The sequence below is a fragment of the Pseudophryne corroboree genome, chromosome 1 (assembly GCF_028390025.1).
Source record: "Pseudophryne corroboree isolate aPseCor3 chromosome 1, aPseCor3.hap2, whole genome shotgun sequence".
Lineage (NCBI taxonomy): Eukaryota > Metazoa > Chordata > Amphibia > Anura > Myobatrachidae > Pseudophryne > Pseudophryne corroboree.
Window position 1 is genome coordinate 843,646,625 of NC_086444.1, and position 8,117 is coordinate 843,654,741.

Below are 8,117 nucleotides of genomic sequence, written 5' to 3' on the forward strand. Positions count from 1 at the left end.
CAACATATCATGCAATAGTGTCTCTTTTTCTCGTTACATCATATGATAGTACCACATTACTCCTCAAAGTATTCCCACTTATTCACATTGCATCACATCATATTGCTCTTTGTTCACATTAGACCACACAGTAGTGCCCTTGCTACAGTATATGTTACACAACAAAGTACTGTATACACATAATGCTGCACATTAGTAATGCATTTTGTATGCACAGAATATACTGTAGGCATGCTGCATATCATATTAATCAGCAGAAGCTGCTTGTGCCCCTGGGCATTTGGCAAGTATGCCTATGCCTAGGGCAGGCTCAGACTGGAGATCAGTACGTAATCCCGCTGGACGGGATCCCGGCAGTCAAAATACAGACGCCGGAATCCCGACCACACAATCCCGACAGGGGCGGCGAGCGGAAAGCAGCCCCTTGCATGCTTGCTTCGCTCGCCACGCGGTGGGCACGGTGCCTCGCTACGCTCTACACACTATTATATCAGTAGTCAGGAAACGCAGCATGCATTTGTGGAGTGAAGAGGGTGAAAAAGGAGAGAAAGTACAGTTTGTACTGTAAGGTTATGTCAGAGGGTGTGAAGATGATCAGCTCAGTGTTATACATGTTACAGTAAGTTAGAATACAGTACAGTGCATTATGTATTTCTATTTTATTACCAGGTGTCTCCTCCACTGGTTGGCGACGGACTGTAAAAAGATAATACAGTACAGTTAGTCATATCAGTTTGACTTAAAATAATGTTGGAGAAAAAAAAAATACTGTAATTACAGTACCAACTATTGCTACTGTACAGTATATTTACCAAAAATGTATTCTGGCTCGTCGTCTGTGGGTAAAAGAGAAGAATATTATAAGATACAGTATACAGTAAAAAGTATAGTAATAGTACACTAGTGTCCAGGCCCAGTGTCAGGTGGGTAAAAAAAGGTATGCTTGTGACAGGCATGGTGATTCCAAGGGACCCCACCGAGACCATCAGAAAATTTGTGAGTGACCCGTATGCCGGTGATTATGACTAGAATAAGGTACAGTAGCAACTCTTTTTTCTTTTGAATTATGTATACTGTACAGTACTGTATGTGCATATTGTACAGTACACTTAAAATATTTAGCAGTTACTGTAGTGGTAATTTTTGGGATGACAGTATTAGCATACTGTAAGCATCCAACTGAGGCCCCCAAACAGATGCCGCCACTAGGTACAGTACGTGCCTCTCGTGCCTAATGGGAAATTCATCACTGACAGTATCTAGAGAGATGAATGGAGAGACAGTGACAAGGGGTGAGAGAGAGAGAGAGAGAGAAATTGAGTAAGATGGGTGTTTTTTTTAGAACAGGATGTTGTCCATACAGTAGCAACCAATCAAATATTACCTACTGTACTGTATTATCGTCTGTAAGTGTAACTAGATACTGTAAATGTTAATGTGGGATGTGATCGGTTGCTACTGTATGGGCAATATCACCAGTTCAAACAAAAACAATTTTCATCCGATTTCTACGCATTTGCCAGAAAAATCTGATGAAAAGTGCTACTCTGATGGCATCAGATCAATGTCAGTAATAATTCTTACCACTAAATGCAGCAGCATCATCATCATCCTCCTCCTCCTCCGTGGCCTGTTCCAGTGTAGGGCCTGTGAAAAAAAACATTAATGTGAAAAAAAAAAAAGGTTAATTCCAGGAAATACACATACCCTCCAACATGGTACAAAATGCTCTGGTTCTGGACTTCCCTCTTAATTTATTATTGCCATCACCTGTGAAGAAACAGCTTTCTTATCATATAACTAGTTCAACACAGGTGATGGAAATCATAAATTAAGAGGGAAGTCTAGAAACAGAGCAGTGCGGCGGGTCATGTTGGAGGGTCTGCATACAGAAACATAGAATTTGATGACAAATACTGTAAGAACCACTTTGCCCATCTAATCTGCCTCTTTTTTTTAACCTTTTTTTTACATCAAACCTTATAACAATTTTCCCCAAACATCACATGATGCAAAGATAAATAAATAAAAAAATAAATAAAAAAAGAGGTGCAAGATGGAATTGTGATTGGGCCCTCCCAACCACCCTTATGTTATATAAACAGGGTCTGCCACACGACTGTGGCTGAAATGACTGGTTGGTTTGGGCCCCCACCAAAAAAAGAAGCAATCAATCTCTCCTTGCTCAAACTGGCTCTACAGAGGCACGATGTACCGGACTGGACTTACTTAATGGGTGCAGTGTGGTGAGGGACAGAGAGTCCTGGTCCTCCTCCTCCTCCTCCGCCACCGCCTGTGACAGTGTAGGGCCTGTGAAAGCAAAAAATCCATGAAATATACTTTTGTATTCTGTGTTGAATACAGTAAAGCAAAAATTCAGTCAGGAATTGGAGGAGGAGAGTAAATTTCGCACACAGAGACGAGAATGTCGAGGCCAGAATCAGGGGGTAGTGGAGGAGGGTTAGGATACCGTACCTCACCCTGTTGGGATTGCTGCAATCAGGATGCCACTGTCGGTCACCTGACCGCTAGAATCCTGACTGCTGGTCACGCAAACCCAACCCATTGGTTTAACACAATGTACAGTACAGTACAATACTGCAGTTTACTTACCAAGTTGGGGAGAGGGTTTTTCATCCTCACTGTCAATAATTACTGAGTTGAAAATAAAAAAATATTATAAACAAAATACAGTAGAGTACAGTTACTACAAAATTGCACAGTAGTACAGTGCTACAGGAGGCAGAGATATATTCATAATACAGTAGGAGCAGAATGACTGTCCAGCGGTAGGGGACATACAGTACTGTATTTAAAAGACCTGCTGTCTGGATCCCGACATTCAGAATGCAGAGTGTGGATTCAGAGTATGATTGGAGGGTTAGGCTAGTGGAGGGTGGGTCGGATGCACAATTTTGGGCACCATAATACAAAATGGATATCGTGGAACTACAAAAGGTTTAGAGGCGGGCGACCAAAGTGATGAAGTGGATTGAGAAGATGGAATACAAGGAAAGGCAGGCTAGGCATGTTTACATTGGAAAAGAGGAGATTAAGAGGGGACATGATTAACCTTTACAAATATACTGTATACAGTAAGGGGACAATACACAGGAACGGTTTTTGATAAGATGGACACAGAGGACACGTGCACAGTAACTCTTGTTGAAGTAGAGGCGATTTCGCACAGAGGCGAAAAGGGGTCTTCACAGTGAGGGAAATACTGTACAGTACATGTTTGGAATTCCCTGCCTGAAAAGTAATAAAAGTGGACTTGGTCAATACTTTTAAGAATGGGCTTGAGAAAATCCTACTGTACTTACTATAATCTGGCTCCTCTTCCCCCGAATCAATGGGAATGAGCTCCTCCTCTGTATCAATTACGAGGCGGTCTGTGTGTAAAAGATGACAAGTATTGTAAAATACAAAAATTACAGTAATACTGTAGGAAACTAGTGTGTCTGTAACAAAAAGTAATTATTACCACTTCCGGAGCTCTCGGATGCAGCAGCAGGTGGTGGTGGTGGTGGTGTTGGTACTGTGGGAAAAAAAATAACAGTACTGTAAGTGAAGCTGTCAATTGGAAACATGTACTGTACAGTATCCAGGACACATGTACAGTAGTGTAACAACGATGACAGTAGCACCAGAATTCTCGTTACACAATACCTGGCAGCGCAGCAGGTGGTGGTGGTGGTGGTGGTGGTGGTGGTGGTACTGTGGGAAAAAAAATAACAGTACTGTAAGTGAAGCTGTCAATTGGAAACATGTACTGCACAGTATCCAGGACACATGTACAGTAGTGTAACAACGATGACAGTAGCACCAGAATTCTCGTTACACAATACCTGGCAGCGCAGCAGGTGGTGGTGGTGGTGGTACTGTGGGAAAAAAAATAACAGTACTGTAAGTGAAGCTGTCAATTGGAAACATGTACTGTACAGTATCCAGGACACATGTACAGTAGTGTAACAACGATGACAGTAGCACCAGAATTCTCGTTACACAATACCTGGCAGCGCAGCAGGTGGTGGTGGTGGTGGTACTGTGGGAAAAAAAATAACAGTACTGTAAGTGAAGCTGTCAATTGGAAACATGTACTGTACAGTATCCAGGACACATGTACAGTAGTGTAACAACGATGACAGTAGCACCAGAATTCTCGTTACACAATACCTGGCAGCGCAGCAGGTGGTGGTGGTGGTGATACTGTGGGAAAAAAAATAACAGTACTGTAAGTGAAGCTGTCAATTGGAAACATGTACTGTACAGTATCCAGGACACATGTACAGTAGTGTAACAACGATGACAGTAGCACCAGAATTCTCGTTACACAATACCTGGCAGCGCAGCAGGTGGTGGTGGTGGTGGCACTGTGGGAAAAAAAATAACAGTACTGTAAGTGAAGCTGTCAATTGGAAACATGTACTGTACAGTATCCAGGACACATGTACAGCAGTGTAACAACGATGACAGTAGCACCAGAATTCTCGTTACACAATACCTGGCAGCGCAGCAGGTGGTGGTGGTGGTGGTACTGTGGGAAAAAAAATAACAGTACTGTAAGTGAAGCTGTCAATTGGAAACATGTACTGTACAGTATCCAGGACACATGTACAGTAGTGTAACAACGATGACAGTAGCACCAGAATTCTCGTTACACAATACCTGGCAGCGCAGCAGGTGGTGGTGGTGGTGGTGGTGGTACTGTGGGAAAAAAAATAACAGTACTGTAAGTGAAGCTGTCAATTGGAAACATGTACTGCACAGTATCCAGGACACATGTACAGTAGTGTAACAACGATGACAGTAGCACCAGAATTCTCGTTACACAATACCTGGCAGCGCAGCAGGTGGTGGTGGTGGTGGTACTGTGGGAAAAAAAATAACAGTACTGTAAGTGAAGCTGTCAATTTGAAACATGTACTGCACAGTATCCAGGACCAAAAAGGGGTCCGGCCAATAAACAATCTGCATCAGAGAAGCAAGATACAGTATGCTTAAAGTATACAGTACTATATACTACAGTAGATCGCCAACAAACGTAAATTAACAAACAACTATCACTGGAATTTACCATCCTCATCCCGTAGCGAAGCACGGGTATTCAGCTATCTACAATGTTATTTATACTTTGTGTTTAATATTTACATTTAGTTTTGTAAACAGACATTCTTAACATTAACGGATTGCAGCGAGTTATCTGTGATGGTCAGGACAGGGGGTTGGGACTATAGAAATCACTATGTACTGTACACTACTGTATTTGACAATACTTACCAGCTTGGCGGCGCCTGTCCCGCCTCCTGTGTCGTCGTGCTACCAGCCCTGTAAAAATATATATACAGTATAATGGCAGCATACTGTACAGCCAATGAAATTCAACATTGACAGCATCTTTATGACATCACAATAAATGGAATTGTTCATTCTAGTACCCTGCACCTAATCACTCAGGAGGGCATAGTGTACTGTACTGTCTTCAAAACTTAAGGGGCACATTTCTAAATGTGACATACAGTACACTTACAGTATCGCTACAGTACAGTAGGTCCAGGGTATTAGACAGAACACTACCTTTATAGACATTGTAACACACATAAGCATTGCCCTTATAAACATTATGACACACATCAGCATGCAGCCCTCCCACCCTTAACCATCTCAGTACTGTTCATTACATTACAAATTGATTTCATGACAGATGACGCAGTACTCACCTGAATTCATCTTATTCACGTCATGTCACAGTAGTGCAGTTTATTCACGTCACAGTACTGTCCTTGATTCACGTTGTGTCACACAGTAGAGCACCGTATTCACGTCACAGTACTGTCCTTGATTCACGTTGTGTCACACAGTAGAGCACCGTATTCACGTCACAGTACTGTCCTTGATTCACGTTGTGTCACACAGTAGAGCACCTTATTCACGTCACAGTACTGTCCTTGATTCACGTTGTGTCACACAGTAGAGCACCGTATTCACGTCACAGTACTGTCCTTGATTCACGTTGTGTCACACAGTAGAGCACCTTATTCACGTTACTGTACGTCACAGTAGTGCAGTAGTATATCCACATTACGTCACAAAGTAGAGATCTGCCAGTCATGAACCTTATGCAAGAGTAATGCACGTCAGAACACATTAGGCCACTGTAACATCCCTTAGAATAATTTCTGCCAAAGTAACATCCCTTAGAACACTGTACTATCTGAAACACAAATTTCGGCACACTGCAATTAAACCACACAATGCACTGCACGACTGCGTGATATGACAAACTGCACATTTCCCTGCAAAATATGATACAATGTACACTACACAAAAAACTGCAATTACCACATGTGTATACAGTACACTGCACGACAGTGCTGGCCCTAGCCAGGTACAGATACAGCCGCAGTCACGCAAAATATAGGCATGCCGCATATCATTTTAATCAGCAGAAGCTGCTGGTGCCCCTAAGCATAGCAAATGCCCTAGGCATTTGCCTACTGTAGTTTGCCTATGCCTAAGGCCGGCTCTGCTGCACGATGTGATTCACTATGTATTACACTCACTGCACAATACCATATTCTGAATGTACACTGCATGACACGCTGCAATTACGCAGCACGATACACTGTGATACATTGCATATACTGTACACTGCATGATACTGTACACTGCACAATCGTAGACCACCTGGATTGTAAAGAACTACTGTATATACACAAGTTTAAAAAAATAACAATTGTTTTTGTAAAACGCATGTCGATCTTTTTCCATGTCAACTTAACGACCATGTCAACCTACAGTAACTGGTGTCAACCAATTTCAAAAGCCGCACCATCTAGGTCGACGCAAAAAAACAAATTGACCTTTTGACCCGGGTTAACGTTTGGTCCTTGTTTAACCATTTGTTTACCACAAATACTGTACAGTGCTGTATAGACCGGATACCTGCTGCTACAGCAGCCCCTGCTATAATGTACTGTACCTGTAACTACAGTAACTTAAAGTACAGTAATCTACAGTAATGTACTGTACTTACAATCCCTTATGGCCTGCAGGCGTCGTGGGGTCCGCCTCACGAGGTCACTCCACCTCCTCTGGAGAGACCTCACCGTTCTCCTCCGGTTGTAGGTCCGGAGGATATCCCTGCTGGCCCTCCTATATGCCCTTACTTTCTCCTCGTTGCTGGCGAGAGTTCTGTCCCGCCAGCGAACGAGGAGACGCAGCTCACCCATAGCATAGGGACGGTCACGTACAGGTACTACAGGTACAGCAGCCATGCTTATGCTCAATGAGCGATCCAGACATCGTGCGTCTCAGACGTCGTGCGTCTCAGGCGTCGTGCGTCTCAGGCGTCGTGCGTTCCAGGCATTCAACGTACAGTACTGTAGTTACTGTACTTTGTGACAGTTTCCCTTAGTTTTACATACAGTATGCCCTTTCTTTGACCACAGTATTTTCCACTGTCTTGCCCTACGCCCTTCCCTCCTGGGAGCCTTCACAGGTCTTATGCTATACACAAATACCGAAGATGCACAGTCCGTCAGAATACACTCATTTCATTCACGCTGTTTGGGTGCATTTAGCGTAAAGAATCGCTCCTGCAGATGTACTTTGATTTATGTGAAACCTGTGTGCATCCTTCCATTGACTGTCTTACAATGGAAATAAAATAATACAGTGCATTATTACAGAAAAAAAAAAAAAAAAAAAGAAAGAAAGCACATCATGTCTCGAACCCTGGACCCCCAGCGAGGGAGGTGGGAGCCTTCACCCCTAGCCCACGACACCTCATGAGAGATTTCTAATTTCATGTGTGAAAGTACTGCAAACAGCGCCCGGCCCTCGCCCCATTGCTGTTGGTTTATGCCTTAGAGGACTCGGACGCTCGCATTTGTAAAGCACGGTGTTTTCCTCCGCCTCCTGCTAGCCTGTTGCCCTTCCCCCATGGGAGCCTGCACAGATCATGCAGTAGACAGGGAGGGAATGCAGGTCATGTGCAATACACAAACGCCCACTGTAGTACTATTTTGCTCACTTACAGTACCGTACTGTACTGTAGGTTGCATTTAGCGTAAAGAATCGCTCCTGCAGATGTACTTTGATTTATGTGAAACCTG

At 43.3% G+C, this 8,117-nt stretch overlaps 1 long non-coding RNA gene across 1 annotated transcript; it reads right to left on the minus strand.

Moving 5' to 3' along the window:
- Nucleotides 1–666: 666 nt before the first annotated feature.
- LOC134953650 (uncharacterized) lies at nucleotides 667–3,387 on the minus strand. Its single transcript, XR_010185719.1, has 6 exons — nucleotides 3,324–3,387; nucleotides 2,614–2,655; nucleotides 2,230–2,310; nucleotides 1,585–1,647; nucleotides 813–836; nucleotides 667–696 (listed from the first exon to the last, which is right to left on the minus strand). It is a non-coding gene; the product is annotated as an uncharacterized LOC134953650 (long non-coding RNA).
- Nucleotides 3,388–8,117: the final 4,730 nt, after the last annotated feature.